At 37.6% G+C, this 21,415-nt stretch overlaps 1 protein-coding gene across 1 annotated transcript in view; it reads left to right on the top strand.

Annotated features, from left to right (window-relative positions):
* Positions 1-13,153: 13,153 nt before the first annotated feature.
* Positions 13,154-21,415, top strand: part of LOC128654303 (retinol dehydrogenase 7) — a 46,065-nt gene continuing 37,803 nt past the window's right edge. The window contains exon 1 of the mRNA XM_053708164.1: positions 13,154-13,264. The gene's annotated coding sequence lies outside the window, so the exon portion shown is untranslated. The remainder of the gene's footprint in view (positions 13,265-21,415) is intronic.

Below are 21,415 nucleotides of genomic sequence, written 5' to 3'. Positions count from 1 at the left end.
TTATTTCTTCTATATGATGCCACCTTGTGGCGATATATAGACAATATTTTTGGCATATGGTGGGGTGACATTGGATCCCTAAAATATTTTGTACATACTCTCAATCTTAACTCTAGATACAATAACTTTACCCTTACATGGAGTGAGGAGAGTGTTCATTTTTTGGACACAAAGGTGTATAAACATAATGGATCATTATTAACAGATCTTTTTCGTAAAGAAAAAACCGCAACACTTTGTTGCATTATACCAATGCCCATCCTCCTTCATTAAAAAAATCCTTATCTAAGAGTCAATTGTTGAGAGTTAAAAGGATTGTGAAAGATGATACATTAGTTGAGACTAGACTAACCGTGGAAGGCATGCGCTTTATGGAAAGGGGTTACCCTGTAGAACTGATTAAAAAAAGCATAGAAAAAGTGAATAGGATTCCATGTCAAAAAACACTTGAACTTATGAAAAGAAAGGATAGGGATGAAAGAATGGTATTTGTCTCAGTATTTAACACAAATAGCTCTAAGATATAAAAAATAATCAGACAACACTGGCATATCATTAAGGATTGTCATCCTGAAGTTAAAATCTTTAAGGATCCCCCTATGCCGGCGTATATACACGTCCATCAAATTTAAGGGACATGTTAGGACAGATGTGGGTATTCTAAAAAGAGACACTACTGGCTATCTTAGTACAGAAAAGAAGGGCTGTTTCCCCTGTTTAGGCTGCTCTAGTTGTAATAGTGTAATTAAAGGGGACAGTTTATTTCATCCAACAACAGGTAAACGGTTTAAAATCAATGGGTATTTCACCTGTAATGCTGCATTTGTTTTATACCTAATTAAATGCCCATGTGCCAAAATGTATATTGGTGAAACGACACAAAGGGTAAGAGAGAGGATGGCACAACACAAATCTAGCATTAGAAGGGGAGATAAAGAAGCCCCTGTCGCTTGTCATTTTCTAGAGGCAGGCCACGGAATTTCACAGTTAAGGTTTCAAATAATAGACTGGGTCCCTATACCCAGGAGAGGGGGTAATAGGGAGCTGTTAATAAAAATAAATAAATGTTTTGGATTTATACCTTAGATTCTCTAAACCCAAATGGCATGAATAGAGATTTTGACCTAGGTATATTTGTGTAATAGGTCTATGCATAGGATATTTTATAACAATATTGCCTCATTTGTAATTTTGTAATATACCTGCTACATATCTGTATATATTTGTGTATGTTTTTAATTTAATAGTAAATTCACTCTCCTTTCAGCAGAGGGAGTTTAAATGACCTAAGAGTAAAGCAGAGAAGGAAGAGTTAAAGGGGAGGAGTTAGTCCACCTGGTTAAGGTATTTAAAGTTTAAAGGTGTTATTTTGCACATGTATAATTGACATGACTAAGGATATGTGACCCAAAACATAGTCGTTTGTATACCTACTCATGTTTATGAAACAATAAAAAGGAAGATTTTTGCATACTTCATGTGGTGCTGCCTATTGATTGAATTGTGGACTTATTGCCTCAGGTGTTTGCAGTAACCTGTTGGCGTGCACGGTGCTCTGACAAAATGCCAAAGGACATTTGGCAGACGGACATTTGGCAGACAGCCTTCTGTCAGACGGACATTTGGCCGACGGACAGAATGCCGAAGAATGTTCCAATTTCGGCCAATGGCAGATACGTTTCAGAGTGCTCTGTTCTAATCAGAGCCTCGGGCGCCGCAACTGCCTCTGGGAACCTTACCATGGGTCGCAGCCCGCACATCTTGTAATTCTCTGTCTGGGAAATTATCTATCTATCAAATTTATCTATCTATCTATCTATCGTATCTATCAAATTTATCTATCGCATCTATTGATCTATCTATCTAATCTATGTATCTATCTATCAAATCAATCTATCTAGTGGCCGGACTGTTATCTGACAGCCACTTGTGTTTCAGCCAAATGTCCGTCTGCCAAATGTCCGTCTGCCAAATGTCCGTCTGCCAAATGTCCATTGGTTAAAAGTCCGGCCACGGGTGTGCACACCTGCCTACTCTTTGTGCTAGATTACATTGGACATAAGATATTCATAATGCCCGCTCTTAGTGTTAAATGCTGTTTTCCATTTGTGGTCCTCTTTGATTCTACAAGATTGTAAGCTTCTCTCAGAACGAGTTTAGAAAAGCCAGTAGCTCCATTGAGGCTGTCAAAAGTGCCATGATGAGCGGAATAGGGTAAGCATTTTTAATGGTAAGATGATTAAGACCACTATAATCGATACAAGGTTTTAACTCGCCACCCTTCTTATTCCCAAAGAACAATATAATAAGAAAAAAGTGGCTATGAGTGGTATATAGCATATACCACAAAATAGACACCAGGGGGCGCTCTCAATACAAATGAGTACAATACATTAATGATTCTAATAATAAAAACAGAATGTCAAAAAAATAACAACCAAAGTTCTTATAAAATTCTGACTAGTCCATCTGCTGCTGGGAAGGGTTTTGTAGCATCAGAAGACAGAATTAATTTTCCCTGGATGATGTGTCAGTAATAATATACTGATAAAAAAAGCTACCAAGGCTGCAAAGATTGCATGAAAATTATTAATTTGTCCTGGGATATTTACAGCTAAACCTTCTTGTTATATTATAAGCAGCGGGATTTCCTACAAGTTTGGATTCCCACATCCGATATACCAACCGGACCTATTTTGCCAGTGCTCAGTCTGCTGGACGACTACAAGGTTCCAGCCTGCACTCTAAGCGCCTCTGTTGGTGCTCTCCCATATGTGAGTAGTGAATCTGCCTTACAATTATCCTGGGTAGCCTGACTGTACTAGGCCATTTTGGCACATTTGTGTTCTTTTCTCCATATTCCTGAAGAAGCCAGCCCCTGCTGGAGAGGAGGATTTGCGGATGATCTTCCACAATAGGGAATTGGCAACATACTTCTCCAGGGCTCTATTCTCCACAATAGACATAGGGTAAACCCAGCCAGAGGAGGAATGGCTCCAGGTTTCAAGTCAATGGTACAATCACAAGACCGGTGAGGAGGCAACATACCGGCCTGCACTTTGTCAAAAACATATTGGACTCTCGGTACTCCTCTGGCAGTTGAGATACTGAAGTGCACAATACTTTGATTGGTCTCTGGAGACAAGTGGAAATTTATTCCGGGACCATGATAATATTTCTGACCTACTAAAATTGTGTTTTTGGAGCCAGGGATAACCCAAAAAAACTGGAAAATGCAGAGAGGTTATCACCTGGAACCGGACAGTTTCATTATGGAGAGCCCAAACAGCCATGGATTACGGAGAAGTTTCATGAGTAACGAGTGCTGGCTGAAGGGGCCTGCCATCATTGGCTTCAAAAGCAAGTCAAGAGGACTGAGGATTTAATGGAATGGAGTACTGTGATACAAAAGCACTGGAGTCTACAAAAGTCTGAGTAAGTATGTAGGAGTCCACCCAGGAAAGGACAACAGTGAACAAAGTTTTCTCTTTTTGAGGTTCCGGGGATGAGGATAAACCACTCAAGGTCTGTCCCTGACAGAAACTTAGGTGCGGGAGTTTCCCAGACGTGTAGGACAAGACTTTAAAGGATGGCCTTGTAGCCCACAATAGAGGCAGACAGAGTCACTACCTCCTCCTAAAGGCCCTCTCTGCCATGGAGAAGCACGTGAATCCCAGCTGCATAGGCTCAGCAGTATCTGGTGTCTCTGAACCAGGAGGCATGGGAGGTGAGGGAGGCATGGGTGGGAATGAAAACTTAGGAGACAACTGGACAGGAGGCTTCCAAAAGCCTTCTTGAAGGAGGGTTTCTGAGTCTGATATAATTTTTTGTTACACTTGCTTTATACGTCATTATATCACCTTTTGACTATAGTGACATAGCTTTCTCAGAAATATTGGGTGTTGCAAAAAAAGACAATATAATCATACCATAATATCCCCTGTAACATAGAATAACCTGGAGATTTCTGATTCATAGAGACCTATGAATAAGCATAGAAATATAAAACAAAAAAATAAACGAAAAACTTAAAAAGAAAAGAAGCAACTGTTCTGCTGAACAATAATTCTCCTGATTATTGGGTGTCAAAAAAACAAACACCTAAAACCTACATTGCCCTGTTGTTTACCTTGGCTAAAAAATAAAATATATTTAGATACAATGGGAAGCAAAAGGTTAAAGCAAATTCCCTTTATAAACCTTCATGAAATAACAACACTATTTACTTTATATCATGTAGTATCCAATAAAACCACACCTTGTGGAAAGTTGCTACTGATTCCTGTATCCAAGCATCTTGCTCAGACATGTTATAAATGCAAAAAAGGAAAAGGTTGTAAGTCAGCACTCCTAAAATATCATACTTTATTTCTTCAAAGTTAAAACAAACACTATAAATGGAGTAGTCACAGATGATGACAGGATACAGAACGCAGCAAAAATGAACATCTGACCGGTTTCGGTCTCACAGGACCGTAATCATAGACTTGATATGATACACCTGTAGTTACCTTTAAAAAGAATTAAAACCACACTGATTGGTTAATAACAATGGCTACGTAATGACACACTCAATTGAAAATAACAGATTGAGATACATATGCATAAAATTACACACTAACTTACAAATAAGGACTGTATAAAGACCCTGATAATGTTAAAAGGTTTGGACACTGAAGGTTAATACTTAGAACTTGGGTAATGACAGACAGCATGAATAGTACATAACAATTTATTCCCAAAAGCCTAAAGTAAACAGTGAGGGACAAACGGATAAGGGAGATAGGGAAAGAGATCCCCAGTTAACCCCTTGTGGTTTCAACCCTAGGGCAAAAAATTATAATTAAAGGTGTATACACATTTTAGTAAAATATGCATATACCATAATAAGATCAAAGATTAATATAAACCCTGCTGCCTAAATCTAGCGCAAGTCTCCAACAATTTGTATTCCTATACCTAGTTTAGTAGTTCCAATTGAGGGTATGAACAGAATGTATTTTAATTAATAAAGATATATATAATGGAAGTGAAAAACAGCATATAAGAAATACAAATTAAACCTAAGAGGAGAAAATGAAATAATTAAACGTAGTTAGTACTCAAACACACCATGATTAATAGAATATGGCTAGGATAAATTACAATAAGGGCAGATAAATACTGAACGCCAATACATGTATGGAATTTATAAGATAGCAAATAAAGGGGACATAAAGTAATGAACCAATTTAATGTACCCCTATAACCACACTTGATGATAACCCTATCTGTGCCAGAAATTAAGGATATCATGTTCAGAATTGAAACCCACTGGCACCAGGCATTTAAACCTGAATATCCAGTAGGTCTCTTGTCTGCATAAATTGGACAGCCTATCTCCTCCCCTCGGTGTTCTAGGTATCTGCTCAATCGTTTGCCATTTGAAGGTTGTAACATCTCCATGATGAGATTCCAAAAAATGTCTGGAAAGGGCTGAACAAGGTTTCTCCCCAGAGATATAGGATAGATGCTCCCTAATCCTGGTTCCCACATCTCTTGTAGTTCTTCCTACATAGGACTTGAAACAACTTGTACATTCAATGAGATATACTATGTAGGTACTTTTACAGTTGATGCAACCCTTTGTATTACATCTTTCTCCAGAGTGGCCAGACTCAAAAGACCTGCCCACCCTAATGTGATCACATGAGGTGCATACACGTCTGCCACATTTGTAGGTGCCCTCATTGGGTTAGCCAGGAGCTAGTGGCAGTTGGTTCTTTCAGGAGACTCGGCGATAGTATGTTACCCAGCGTGGCAGCACGTCTCGCTACAAACATACATCCACCTTCCACTTTGCTCCTTAACTTCTTGTCGCCCATCAGTATTGGGAGATTTTTAGCAATAATATCGCAAATCTCCCCATACTGATTGGAAAATTGAGTGACAAATCTAGGTTTATTACTGCCGGGCAACTGTTTCTTTGTCATTGTGGTACCTTTTAGCAGGGATGCTCTATCCATTTTGACACCTCTGGTTGGGCTTTGAACAGCACCTCTCTGGGATAGCCCCTTTCCCTGAGTCTTCTGCTCAAATCCTTACTCTCCTTACTGAAAGCCTGTTGTTGAGTACAATTATGCTTCACCCTCATGAACTGGCCCTTGGCAATCCCGCCAAAGACATGTCTAGGGTGCTTACTCCTGGCATGTAACACAGTGTTACCAGCTATGGGTTTCCTATAGAGGGAGGAAACAACCTGATTTTCAAGGGGAATACCTCTGAGGGTAATGTCCAGAAAAGAAATTATACTTTTGTTCCACTCAAAGGTAAACCGTATGCCAACATCGTTTACATTAAGGTTTTCCACAAATAGTTCTGAGGTATAGTCCCCTGACCAGATCATAAGGAGGTCATCTATGTAACGCACATATTTGATGACATAATCATTGGGGTCTCCCTCACCACCTCCATAGACGTGGGACCTCTCCCACCACCCAATAAAGAGATTGGCGTAGGAGGGGGCAAATTTTGCCCCCATTGCAGTCCCAGGCCTCTGGAGGTAGTAGCGGCCCTGGAACATAAAGAAATTATGCTCCAAGAGAAACTTTACGGAGCCCACTATGAATTCCTTAAGCCCTGCAGACAGATCTGTATATAGATCCAGATAGAATTCAATTGCTCTCAGACCATGTGTGTGAGGGACCTTTATGCTCATCTCTTTTTTCATGTTATAAATGCATTTGATTTTATTAAATATTTACTTCCGTGTAGGCGCCCCTTCTTTCCAATGTTTCGCTATACAAGTTATAGTCACTGTACACATTATTTTATTAAAGTGATTGATATGAGTGTTGTATTCTTTCATGTGTTCATGAAGTAGGGCTTGTGGCATTGTAGTGTTAAAGCATTATTCAGAAGCTTGGTTAAAAAATCTAATTAAAAGACTATTCCATATGCGTCTAACCCCCGGGCAATCCTAGCACATATGTATATATTTGCCAATGAAATGCAGTTGTAACAGTGTTCTCTCTCATATCTGTACTTAAAAGGCATTTACAAATACCATAAAGAATATTGTCCCATCTTTCCTTATCATATTCTTTTCCCAGTTCCCTTTTCCATCTAATCGTTAATTTAGATTTAGTTCTATTTCTAACAGTTTGTATTGCTAGATATAATAGGGATTCTGATTTTCTTGGTCTCGAACTTGAACTACATATAGTTTAAAGTGTGGTCGGAGCTTGAATCTGAGATTGTGTAAAATACCTCAAGGTTAGTGGGTTGAGTTTCTCCTGCAGCTGCACAATTGTGAGAATTTTACCTTTTTTCCATAATACCAGCTACCCTATAAAGACCTTTATTCTCCCACTTGTCCAGTTTTTTTACTAGATATCATTGTCCATAGACATTAAAGATAGTTTTAGAGAATTATTTGGAAGTAATGAAATAGATTTGGTTGAGGAGGCCCATAATTGTATAGTGAGAGTAATAGTTGGATATTTTGCTAGTTGGATGTCTGATATGTACCCCATAAAATAGAATCTTATGACTTAAAGCCTCCCATCTCTGCTTCTAGCTTAGTCCATCTAACCTCTTCAGCCATTGTAGGCAATAATGCTGACTGCACCAGTCTTGCAGCCTGATAATAGCCTAGTTGTCTATGTCTAATAAAAATGTGTTTAGAGATTCTTGCTTTTTTGTTAGTTGTGATTGATAAAGAAAACAAAAGAAATTGGCTCCTTTATTGTTGCATATCAGGGTCCAAACAAAAAGAACAGGGTTTTTTTTTTTGTTTGTTTGGATCCTGATATGAAACATGAGCCCAGCTGACTGATCCTTGGTGGTACACAAGTTATACTCCAAATCCACAGATGATGCAAGAACAAAGTCCAGAATACAGCAAGTGTATATATCAAATAAAAACAATCTTTAATAAAATAACAATGCATTTCCTTATGCTATTATCAAAAAAAAGAAACGCGTTGCTTTTTATTAAACATTGTTTTGATTTTATATGTACACTTGCTGTATTGTGGACTTTGTTCTAACATTATCTGGGGATTGGAGTATAACCTGTGTACCACAAAAGATCAGTCAGCTGTGTGGCTGAGAAGCTCCAGCCCGTTTGGATTATACCTGGAGGTGCTTTTGATGATGTAAGTGTGACCTATAACATTGCACTGAATTGAGTCAAACTGTGCTGGGCTATGTTGGTTCTTTTATTTTTATCTATATAGGAACACACTGGTGGCCATTTTGGATTTGACGTCTGAAGCTGCTTTCCTTTATACAGTTAGCTGGACAACTATGAAGTGCCAGCCTGCCCTATTAGCACCATCTTGTGCCATTTGCTTGTAAGTAGCTACTTGCTATATTTGTATCATTTTTGTTTGATGGTACTAGGTCATATGGCACCTCTGTGTTTTATTCTTCCTGATTGTTTGCATCATCAAGATCCTGACCATCCTATGACCCTATGACATAGAGCTGCCTTATCTTCCTTATGAGTGCTTTTGGACTTTTATTTATTTTGCACATTTTTTATTGTTGACCACTAGTTTGTTTCCTTTGTTTTATCATATATTTTATGTTTAGTTTTTTGAGAGCGCCCTCTAGAAGAAACTTGTGTATGCACATTTTTTCCTTTTATCCATATATGTATATACTTATATGCATAGATATCTATGTGTTTATATGTGTATTTACACATATTAACATATAAATATATATTTACATAAGCATATATATATTTACAGTAAAAACACATTCCCCATAGACCACAATGTAAATGTCTGACCTCTGGTTAATTGTGGTAAGAGCAAATTGCTCCCAAGAGCTCATGGGAGCATTAAAGGGACAGGCTAGGCCAAAATAAACTTTTATGATTCAGATAGAGCATATTTACTTTTCTCACTAATTTTGCTTTGTTCTCTTGGTATTCTTAGTTGAAAGCTTAACCTAGGAGGTTCATATGCTAATTTCTTAGACCTTGAAGCCCACCTCTTTCAGATTGCATTTTAACAGTTTTTCACCACTAGAGGGTGTTAGTTCACATATTTCATATAGATAACACTGTGCTCGTGCACGAGAAGTTATCTGGGAGCAGGCACTGATTGGCTAGACTGCAAGTCTGTCAAAAGAACTGAAAAAAAGGGGCAGTTTGCAGAGGCTTAGATACAAGATAATCACAGAGGTTAAAAGCATATTATTATAACTGTGTTAGTTATGCAAAACTGGGAAATAGGTAATAAAGGGATTATCTATCTTTTAAAACAATAAAAATTCTGGTGTAGACTGTCCCTTTAACCAGTCACTTGTAATGGCTGGTTATTTAACGAGTGCCCGTAAACGGGAAAATATGACATACATTAAAATAGCGCTGCTCTTGTAATCTAACCCATAGCATTACAGGGTCTCTAGTTTTAAACTAGCTCTGCAAATTGGGGCAGCAATTCCCTCACAGGACTAGCAGTGTTCTGGGGCTCCCAAGTGTTATTTTACTCAGATGTAAAAATTGTTCATGACCCAAATATATTGTATCGTATTTGTTTTGTTTTTTAAACTCGATTCTATACTAACAGGCAGGGACGCCGTCAGGGGGTGAAAGGGGTGTCTCCTGTCAGAGGCCCTCTGGGCCATGGGGCCCCATCAGGCAAGCACAACTATTTTAAAAAATATTGTTTTTTTTAAAAAAAAAAAATTGTCAGCAACCAGAGGGCACTACAGCAGAGTGCTATTGAGCATGGAAAATGTCATTATAAGTAGTAAAGCATTAGCATTTGAGAGGATTTCTTAGTGTGCACTAAACCACTATGCACAGTGTGAGACAGACTTGGCACTTCAGTTTGTACAGTGTGAGTCAGACGGCAGATCACTTTCATGTACAGAGGAGGTAGGACTTAGTAAATGTTTTTTATTTCTTTATGCAATTTCGGATTGTAACTTCAGTTCAGAGTGGTAGTTGTATGGTGGGGCCAGGGGTCCATAAAAACACATTTTTTTTAGCAATATGCAGCAGTGTATTTATGATTATTTGACAGCGCTGTAGAAATTCTATAGTTAAAACCATGCATAAATGTTTCCACCTCAATACACAAATGGTAGGTGCCCTTTTGGCAGATATGATTTTTTTTAATATATATATATATATATATATATATATATATATATATATATATATATATATATATATATATATATATATATAGTAATTACATTCCAGTTTACTGCCTCTTTATGCAAGGACTTTCCAGATGCCATGAGGCATTTCTTCTAAGATTTTTACATCTGAATAAATTGTTATACTCTCAGGCTAAGATTGCTCAGTGTTTGAAATGAGACAGGTTAACTTAACACTGTTTAGTTTACACTACAGCTAACTTAATTTTGAAATATATACAAACAACCCTAAATTCTGCATTTAACCAGATCTAATGGTATGAGACTGAGTACCACAGCTTATGGTTCCACTAAGACTATATAGAGTACATAAATTTCAAAATGAATACGTACAGCTGACAGATGGGAACATTTGTACTCCAGGGGATGATTTGTTATAGTGCGAGTGGACATGATACGATGTAGCTTATCATGTCCGCCGCACAGCGATAAATACCGACAGCATACGCTGTCTGCATTTATCATTGCACAAACAGTTCTTGTGAACTGCTTGTGCAATGCTGCCCCCTGCAGATTTGCGGTCAATCGGCCACTTGCAGGGGTGTCAATCAATCTGATTGTATTCGTTTCGGTTGATTTCTGTCTTCAGAGCAGGCGGACTGTTTCCGGTGAGCCTGAAGTCCACCTTTCAAAAGTACTTTTCTTAATCTACCCATTCTGACAGATCATTAATGTACAATATTAAATTCACAGAAGTATTTTTGTTTGCACATTTACAAATATGATTCTTTAAAAAGTGATCTCTTAATTTCTGCTATTTTTTTTATCATGCATGTCACACACTGTTGTTTTAGGGGATGGCAATGTGTAGAAATGTTACCTCCTGTAAGTGTTTCTGTGGGTGTCTGTGTTTATGTCTTTGTGCTTTTTTTGGTGTCTCTATGAGTGTGTATGTATTTTTTTTCTGTGGGTCTCTCTGTAAGGGTGTGTGTTTGTCTTTGTGCATTTTCTGTGGATGTCTCTGTGAGGGTGTGTATTTCTTTGTGCATTTTCTGTGGATGTCTCTGTGAGGGTATGTATTTCTTTGTGCATTTTCTGTTGATGTCTCTGTGAGGGTGTGTGCATATGTCTTTGTGCATTTTCTGTGGATGCCTCTGTGAGGGTGGGTGTGTATGTCTGTGTGTTTTCTGTGGATGTCTCTGTCAGGGTGGGTGTGTGTATGTATGTCTGTGTTTTCTGTGGAAGTCTCTGTGAGGGTGTGTGCTTATGTCTTTGTGCATTTTCTGTGGGCGTCTCTGTGAGGGTGTGTGCATATGTCTTTGTGTGTTTTCTGTGGATGTCTCTGTGAGGGTGTGTCCGTATGTCTTTCTGCATTTTCTGTGGGTGTCTCTGTGAAAGTGTGTGCGTGTATATCTTTGTGCATTTTCTGTGGATGTCTCTGTGAGGGTGTGTGCGTATTTCTTTGTGTATTTTCTGTAGGTGTCTCTGAGTGTGTGTGTGTGTGTGTGTGTGTGTGCGTGTGTGTATGTCTTTGTATATTTTCTGTGGATGCCTCTGTGAGGGTGGGTGTGTATATCTTTGTGTGTTTTTTTCTGGATGTCTCTGTGAGGGTATGTGCATATGTCTTTGTGCATTTTCTGTGGGTATCTCTGTGAGGGTGTGTATGTTTTTGTCTGTATGTCTGTGTGTTTTCTGTGGATGTCTCTGTGAGGGTGTGTGCGCATATGTCTGTGTGTTTTCAGTGGGTGTCTCTGTGAGGAAATGTGCATATGTCTGTGTGTTTTCTGTGGGTGTCTGTAATAGTGTGTGCATATGTCTGTATATTTTCTGTTGGTGTCTCTGTGAGGGTGTGTGCATATGTCTGTGTGTTTTCTGTGGGTGTCTCTGTGAGGGTTTATGTGTGTGTATGTCTTTGTATGTTTTCTGTGGATGTCTCAGTGAGGGTGTTTGTATATGTATCTCTGTGTGTGTTTTCTGTGGGTGCCTCTCTGTATGTGTATGTCTTTGTGTGTTTTCTAAAGGCTGTCTCTGTGGAGTCTTTACTTGGGTATATGTGCAAAGTTTGTGTTTGAGTTTGCGTGTCCATTGTCTGTTCCTTTTTAGGACATTTTTACCTTACTACTGATTATTCACATCTTTCTACAGACTTTGAGACTAATAAGACCTTTCCAGGAAGTCACCAATCTACTACTTAACTTTTAAATTATTTTAGTTTAGGCAGTCCAGGGCCTTTCCTTTCAGTCACTGCATGCTGTTGTCATCATATAGTTGCCATCTTCCTTGACAAAAAGATAATCAGAACTCCATATGTTGTCTTGTAAATCTGCTTTTTTGACAAAACTGTAGTCTACCTCATTACTTGTCAGGTCAATGTAAACAAGTGCTGAGTGTCTGTTTGGGTATCTGTGTCTGAGTGTGTTTGTGTGTTTCTTTGTCCGCTAGAGTGTCTATATGTGAATCCGTATGTGTAAGAGTGTGTTTCAGTGTATGAGTGTGTCTGTGTGTTTCTGTGTTTGTGTGTTACTACCTTTACAACATTTCCAAGTTTGACTACACTTAAGAATAAAGTGCATATATGTTTTAGTCACTTGTTCAAAAATGACACATGTCAAGGGGGGGCTGATCAATGGTTAAGTAAGGGGCCCCAAAATTTGTAGTGGCAGCCCTGCTAACAGGAATATCTTAGAAACAAAAACACCTGAAAATCACATGGATTTCACATATAACAAGTATGTCCCTTTAACATGAGCTTGATTTTTTAAGTTAATAGGACATAAAACACCACTTGCTGTTGTGTAATAATTTTCCCACATTCCCTAGAGAGAATAAAAAGCAGCTTATGTAACCTGCAAATGCTTCACAAAATATAACAGGTTTATGCAATTTGCAGCATTTGGAAAACCTAGGTTACAGATGTTGCATTTTTGGGTTTAGTAACCTGAAATGCACTGTTGACAATTTGGAACCTTTAGCTCCAAGAACTTTTTTTGATCTCTGATTTCATAATTTCCTTTCCCTCCTACCATAAGGGGGAGGCAGCATTCTGCAGTTCAGTGTGCCAGTCTATTCTAGCAGCACAACTGCTCTGTGTGCATTTATTTCTTTCTAAACAGAAAGCCACGTTGCCAGTGGCACATTTCTGTATAGTCCATTCTTAAAAAAGGTGAGTGATTTTATACAACTATTTTTACTTATGCATATAGATTTATTAATGAGGAGACTTACATTGAGAGCCAAATTAATCAGACACCTGTGTTGTATTGCCAAACTAGAGAGTATGTAAACAGAATGCAATGTTTTACTGGTGTAGAAGTACAGCAGGAATAATTATATCACAATACAATTGTTGGTGAACGTGTTAATTAACATCTGTCACCATATTTGCTAAATAATTCCTAAGTCTGTTGAACCTTTGCACTGCTTTTATACCTTGTTGTCTCAATAAATATATTATTGTCACTACTGGTATTTTCTGAGCACAGAATTGTTATGGTAAAAAGCAGCCACAGTAAAAAATAAAATAAAAAAAATGTATAGTATTTTTGTGAAATTCTCAGAAAAGATGTTATTTTGAAACTTAGGGGGTATAGATTTAAGACAATGATGCATTTTAGATTTATAGAAACATACAAAGTTTGGCCAGTGTGAAACTGGCTAATACACAGAGATGTCTCCAGGAACCATATGTATGTGGGAGCACACAGTAAAAAGTAGAGGGCTAACGCCCTACTAATTAAATAATGAAGCATTCCCTCATATGCAGAGGCTAAGCTAATATGGATTGCCTTTTCTGGATAAGATATATGCCTATGAAAATGTCATTATATTTGACAAAGTTTCTTCATAAGGGAAAATAAATTTGGTTTTAACAATTGCATTATGCAGCCTGTTTCTTAACAATGACACCTTATATAGAACTGTGTGCAATATCTGTAGTTCTGAAGATACATCCTTAAAGGCACATTAAAACCATTAGGAATGTGTGAATCTTTCTTATAAGCCAGGGAGCTTCTATGCCATAGACAAGTTCTGTTCAGAACTATATTTGGGTTTCATAATTCAAAATAAACTGCTTTCATTTCATAATTTCATGCATTAAACAGTTGTGGTTTAGATATGTAAAACACAAACTAATGATAATCAAGCTTGTTTACATTTAATTATTCATAAATTATCTTAAAGGGACAGTAAAGTCAAAATTAAACTTAAATGTATTGGATAAATCAAGAAGTTTTAAATAACATTTCAATTAACTTATTTTATCAGTTTTGCTAAATTCTCTTGGTATCTTTCCTTAAAGACTAATCCTAGATGAGTTAAGGAGCGTGAATGTGTCTTTAGCCATTTGGCAGAAGTGTTGGCAACATTGTTTATAGCAATGCTATACATAGTTCCAAATCCTTATGGCATAGACTGCTAAATGCTCATGTGCTCCTACTGTCCCTTTATTACACATTTTCATATGTCAGTTCACTTTAAAGTATTGCTTTTTTTTTGCTTTTTTTTTAAAATCTCATAAAACACATACGGCCAGATTACGAGTTTTGCGTTATGAGGGGTGTGCGTAGCTAACTTGCACGTTATTGTCACCGCTCACTTACCTACAGCGCTGGTATTACAGGTTTTTACAAACCCGGCGTAAAAAGGCAAGAAGTGAGCGTAGAGCAAAATTGAGCTCCATACCACACTTCAATACGAGCGCTGCTTAAGTCAGCGGTAAGCTGGTTGTACGTGCTCATGCACGATTTCCCCATAGACATCAATGGGGAGAGCCGGATGAGAAAAAGTCTAACACCTGCAATAAAGCAGCGTAAAGCTCAGTAACGCAGCCCCATTGATTCCTATGGGGAAACACATTTTATGTTTTACACCTAACACCCTAACATGAACCCCGAGTCTAAACACCCCTAATCTTACACTTATTAACTCCTAATCTGCCCACTGACATCGCCGACACCTACATTATATTTATTAACCCCTAATTTGCCACTCCGGACATCGCCGACACCTACATTATACTTATTAACCCCTAATCTGCTGCCCCCAACATCGCCGACACCTACATTATATTTATTAACCACTAATCTCCCGCCCCCAATGTCGCCGCAACCTGCCTACACTTATTAACCCCTAATCTGCCGCCCCAACGTCGATGCCACTATAATAAACATATTAACCCCTAAACCGCCGCATTCCCGCATCACAAGCACTAAAATAAAATTATTAACCGCTAATCTGCCGCTCCGGACATCACCGCCACTAGAATAAACATATTAACCCCTAAACTGCCATACTCCTGCCTCACAAACACTAGTTAAATATTATTAACCCCTAATCTGCCGCCCCTAACATCGCCACCACCTACCTACAATTATTAACCCCTAATCTGCCGTCCCTAACATCGCTGCCACTATATTAAATTTATTAACCCCTAAATCTAAGCTTAACCCTAACACCCCCTAACTTAAATATAATTAAAATAAATCTAAATAAAACCTACTAATAATAACTAAATAATTCGTATTTAAAAATAAATGCTTACCTGTAAAATAAACCCTAAGCTAGCTACAATATAACTAATAGTTACATTGTATCTTTATTATGTTTTATTTTTATTTCAAAGTTTGTATTTATTTTAACTAGGTAGAATAGTTACTAAATAGTTATTAACTATTTAATAACTACCTAGCTAAAATAAATACAATTTTACCTAACACTACACTACAATTAAATAAATTACCTAAATTAAATACAATTAAATAAATTAAATACAATTAGCTAAATTACAAAAAACAAACAAACACTAATTTACAGAAAATAAAAAACAAATTACAAGATATTTAAACTAATTACACCTAATCTAATAGCCCTATCAAAATAAAAAAAGCAGACCCAAAATAAAAAAAAAACCCTAGCCTAAACTAAACTACCAATAGCCCTTAAAAGGGCCTTTTGCGGGGCATTGCCCCAAAGAAATCGGCTCTTTTACCTGTGAAAAAAAATACAAACACCCCCCCAACAGTAAAACCCACCACCCACACAACCAACCCCCCAAATAAAACCCTAACTAAAAAAAACCTAAGCTCCCCATTGCCCTGAAAAGAGCATTTGGATGGGCATTGCCCTTAAAAGGGCATTTAGCTCTATTGCAGCAGGGTGAAAACTTCTGCCCGTCTGGAGGACCACTTCTGCCGGTTTCGTTGAGGACATCTTCGGGGGTTAGTGTTACGATTTTTTTAAGTGTGTATTGGGTGGGTTTATTTTTTAGATTAAGGACTTTGGGCCGCAATAGAGCTAAATGCCCTTTTAAGGGCAATGCCCATACAAATGCCCTTTTCAGGGCAATGGGGATCTTAGTTTTTTTTAGTTAGTATTTTATTTGGGGGGTTGGTTGTGTGGGTGGTGGGTTTTACTGTTGGGGGGTGTTTGTATTTTTTTTTTACAGGAAAAAGAGCTGATTTCTTTGGGGCAATGCCCCGCAAAAGGCCCTTTTAAGGGCTATTGGTAGTTTAGTTTAGGCTAGGTTTTTTTTTTGGGGGGGGGCTTTTTTATTTTGATAGGGCTATTAGATTAGGTGTAATTAGTTTAACCCCTTAACGACCGAGGACATGCAGGGTACGTCCTCAAAAAAAAGGCAGTTAACGCCTGAGGACGTACCCTGCACATCCTCAGTGTGGAAAGCAGCTGGACAGTGGCATTTAGCAGCCTTCTAATTACCAAAAAACAAAGCCAAAGCCATATATTTCTGCTATTTATGAACAAAGGGGATCCCAGAGAAGCATTTACAACCATGTATGCTATAATTGCATAAGTTGTTTATAAATAATTTCAGTGAGAAACCTAAAGTTTGTGAAAAAATTTGTGAAAAAGTGAACAATTTTTTTTATTTGATCGCATTTGGCGGTGAAATGGTGGCATGAAATATACCAAAATGGGCCTAGATCAATACTTTGGGATGTCTTCTAAAAAAAAATATATACATCTCAATGGATATTCAGGGATTCCTGAAAGATATTAGTGTTCCAATGTAACTAGCGTTAATTTTGAAAAAAAGTGGTTAGGAAATAGCAAAGTGCTACTTGCATTTATGGCCCTATAACTTGCAAAAAAAGCAAAGAACATGTAAACATTGGGTATTTCTAAACTCAGGACAAAATTTAGAAACTATTTAGCATGTTTTTTTTTTTGGTGGTTGTAGATGTGTAACAGATTTTGGGGGTCAAAGTTAGAAAAAGTGTGTTTTTTTTCAATTTTTTCCTCATATTTTATAAAAAAAAAATTATAGTAAATTATAAGATATGATGAAAATAATGGCCATATAATGGCGAGAAAAATGGTATATAATATGTGTGGGTACAGTAAATGAGTAAGAGGAAAATTACAGCTAAACACAAACACCGCAAAAGTGTAAAAATAGCCTTGGTCCCAAACGGACAGAAAGTGGAAAAGTGCTGTGGTCATTAAGGGGTTAAAGATCTGTAATTTGTTTTTTATTTTCTGTAATTTAGTGGGGGGGGGGGGGGGTTTGATTTAGCTAATTTAATTTATTTAATTGTATTTAATGTAGGAAATTTATTTAATTATAGTGTAAGGTTAGCTGTTATTGTAACTTAGGTTAGGTTTTATTTTAGGTTTTATTTTAGGTTTTATTTTACAGGTAAATTTATATTAATGTTAGGGGCAGCAGATTAGGGGTTAATAATATTTAGTGTTTGCGAGGCAGGAGTGCTGCGGTTTAGGGGTTAATATGTTTATTATAGTGGCGGCGATGTCCGGAGCTGCAGATTAGGGGTTAACATTTTTATTATAGTAAAATGCAAAGGAGATATGGGGGAAATGTAACCAGCGCTAAAATCAGGAAGCCAATATTAAAATAAGATGAAAATTATGTATAAAAATATAACACAATTACATAAGGTTATCTCATATAGATGAAAAACAATAAAGCCATAAAATCTTAAACATACATAAAATGCCACACATAGATATCAGGGTAAAGCATATACAATGAAAAAGCAGTCTCAGCGAGGTGTGTGTATGTATATATACACGTTAAAGTGAAAAGAGAGTCCCGAAATAGGAAATCCCAATTAGTGCCAATAGGGTGTATTTGTAGAAGTATGAGCCATCTAGATTTAGTCCCTCAAACTTTAAACACCCTCCAATAGGTGAACAATACTCCACATGAGCCCTTTAGGGTATATACTCACAAGAGCTACCCTCAATCTATATGAGGTAAGGGTAAAGCGTGAATCCTCCGTGCAGCTCTGTGTATAAAATCCGTTGTGTATATGCCCCCTCACACAGGCTTCCTGTCAGGCTCGGGCAGTGCAGGCAGTATGCAAGAGAAGAAAGGAGTGCAAAAACTAGTGCAATATTGTCGAACACAAATTTATTAAATAACAAGCACTCTGCACATAAAAATTATTAAAGTTTGCGCTCACATTTATAACCCTCAATGATATGAGGTGACTATAGGCACGTAGGTAACAATGGCAGCATTACAAACATGATTAAATAAGGTAGTCTGCGGTGTGTCAATCCAATAATACTGTTCAATATGATGCCTTACGCGTTTTGAAGGTGTATTACAGAAAATTCATTCTACCTTCTTCCTGAGAGGCTAAAATATTAACATAATAATATTATAACATCATATAAACATCATAATATTTTAGCCTCTGAGGAAGAAGGTAGAATGCATTTTCTGTAATACACCTTCGAAACGCGTAAGGCATCATATTGAACAGTATTATTGGATTGACACACCGCAGACTACCTTATTTCATCATGTTTGTAATGCTGCCATTGTTACCTACGTGCTTATAGTTACCTCATATCATTGAGGGTTATAAATGTGAGCTCAAACTTTTATCATTTTATGTGCAGAGTGCTTGTTATTTAATAAATTTGTGTTCGACAATATTGCACTAGTTTTTGCACTCCTTTCTTCTCTTCCATACTGCCTGCACTGCCTGAGCCTGACAGGAAGCCTGTGTGAGGGGGGATATACACGACGGATTTTATACACAGAGCTGCACGGAGGATTCACGCTTTACCCTTACCTCATATAGATTGAGGGTAGCTCTTGTGAGTATATACCCTAAAGGGCTCATGTGGAGTATTGTTCACCTATTGGAGGGTGTTTTTGAGGGACTAAATGTAGATGGCTCATACTTCTACAAATACACCCTATTGGCACTAATTGGGATTTCCTATTACGGGACTCTCTTTTCACTTTAACGTGTATATATACACACCTCGCTGAGACTGCTTTTTCATTGTATATGCTTTACCCTGATATCTATGTGTGTAATTTTATGTATGTTTAAGATTTTATGGCTTTATTGGTTTTCATCTATATGAGATAACCTTATGTAATTGTGTTATATTTTTATACATAATTTTCATCTTATTTTAATATTGGCTTCCTGATTTTAGCGCTGGTTACATTTCCCCCATATCTCCTTTGTATTTTATTATTTTTATTAGAAATATTTGGAAAAAGATATTTCGCACTTTGGGGGGTATTGTTCCTAGCAGCTTTTTTAGGGAGCCAAAGTGTATGTGCTATATGATTACATTGTATTTCTCTACCTATACACTATCCTCATAATTGGATAGTTTTTTATTGGGAATTTCTAAGGTGTTTTTCTATTTACTTATTATTATATTACTTTCAAACATCTTTCCTGTTCATTTATTTATTTATTTATATATATATATATATATATATATATATATATATATAATTTTGGAATTCTTTTATAGGATTTTATTCTATATATATTACTGCACATGTGTATATATAATTTATTTATTTTACATTTATACATAGTATCTATATCTATATTTAGAATTGTGTATTCCCCCTTAGCTTTGCGCTTGATTAGTTCCAGAGCTTATACCACTACTGGTTAGTGGCATATTCTACTTGTGCATAGTTAACATTTTTATTATAGTGTTTGCAATGCGGGAGGGCCTCGGTTTAGGGGTTAATAGGTAGTTTATGGGTGTTAGTGTACTTTGTAGCACTTTAGTTATGAGTTTTATGTTGTAGTGTAAAACTCACATCTACTGACTTTAGTATGCGGTACTAATCTTGACGGGATAGGGTGAACCGCTCACTTTTTGGCCTCCCAAGACAAGCTTGTAATACCGGCGCTATGGAAGTCCCATTGAAAATATACTATACGCAATTTGCGTAAGTTGATTTGCGGTAAGGCCAAAAAAGTGTGCGGTGCCTCTAAATCTGCAAAACTCGTAATACCAGCGGTAGTAAAAAAGCAGCATTATGAGGCTTAACGCTGCTTTTTTACTCATAACGCAAGACTCATAATCTAGCCAATAGCATTTATAAGTATTTAATCACTGCATTCAAGGGCGTAACAGTAGGGGTCTCTTTTGAGACTGGGCCTGCGCCTCTAGGGGGCCCATTTGGCATTTGGCCCTGAAATTGGTTGTGGCATTGCTATAGGTCTTACATTTTAAGGAATGACCAAGGATTTGCCTTTACAATATGGTGGCAGAGTTTCTAAGAAGGCTACCACAGTGTTGCTATACAGAAAATCCTGCCAAAATATTTTTACAGATAGCCTGACAAATTCCAAATCCTCAGGTGTAGACTAACCAAAGGGAATGGATAGTTACAGAGAAGCAGTTCCTTTATTCCTATATCGCTGCTGGCCTAGCTTCTACTTATTACAGCCAACCAGAAAAGACACAGTTGAAATATGCCTAAGTGCTGAAACTACCAAACAGCTCATCCACTCCCTGGTAATTTCCTGACTTGACTACTGTAACAACTTACTAACTGGCCTCCCTCTCTCCCGCCTCTCTCCCCTCCAATCCATCCTAAATGCATCTGCCAGGCTAATCCACCTCTCTCGACGCTCTGTTTCTGCTGCACCTCTCTGTGAGTCCCTTCACTGGCTCCCCATTCACAAAAGAGTTCAATTCAAAATTCTCACCCTGACCTACAAAGCCCTCACCAATGCTGCCCCACCCTACCTGTCCTCACTCATCAACAAATATACTCCTGCCCGTCCCCTAAGATCCAACAACGACCTGCTTCTTGCATCCTCTACCATCACCTCCTCTCATTCTAGACTACAGGACTTCTCTCGTGCAGCACCAACCCTCTGGAACGCACTTCCTCGAGATGTCAGACTTGCCCCTAACCTCTCCTCCTTTAAACGTTCCCAAAAGACCTTTCTGTTCAGGGAAGCTTATCACCCAACTTACCAACATACTAACTTCACTTAACTAACAGTTGCCCTCTATCTCCTCACTAATATCATTCTCACCTCTGCAG

Source organism: Bombina bombina, chromosome 3 (assembly GCF_027579735.1).
Source record: "Bombina bombina isolate aBomBom1 chromosome 3, aBomBom1.pri, whole genome shotgun sequence".
NCBI classification, from domain to species: Eukaryota; Metazoa; Chordata; class Amphibia; order Anura; family Bombinatoridae; genus Bombina; species Bombina bombina.
Note: the sequence above shows the minus strand (reverse complement) of the source record. Positions and strands in the feature narration are given on the sequence as shown.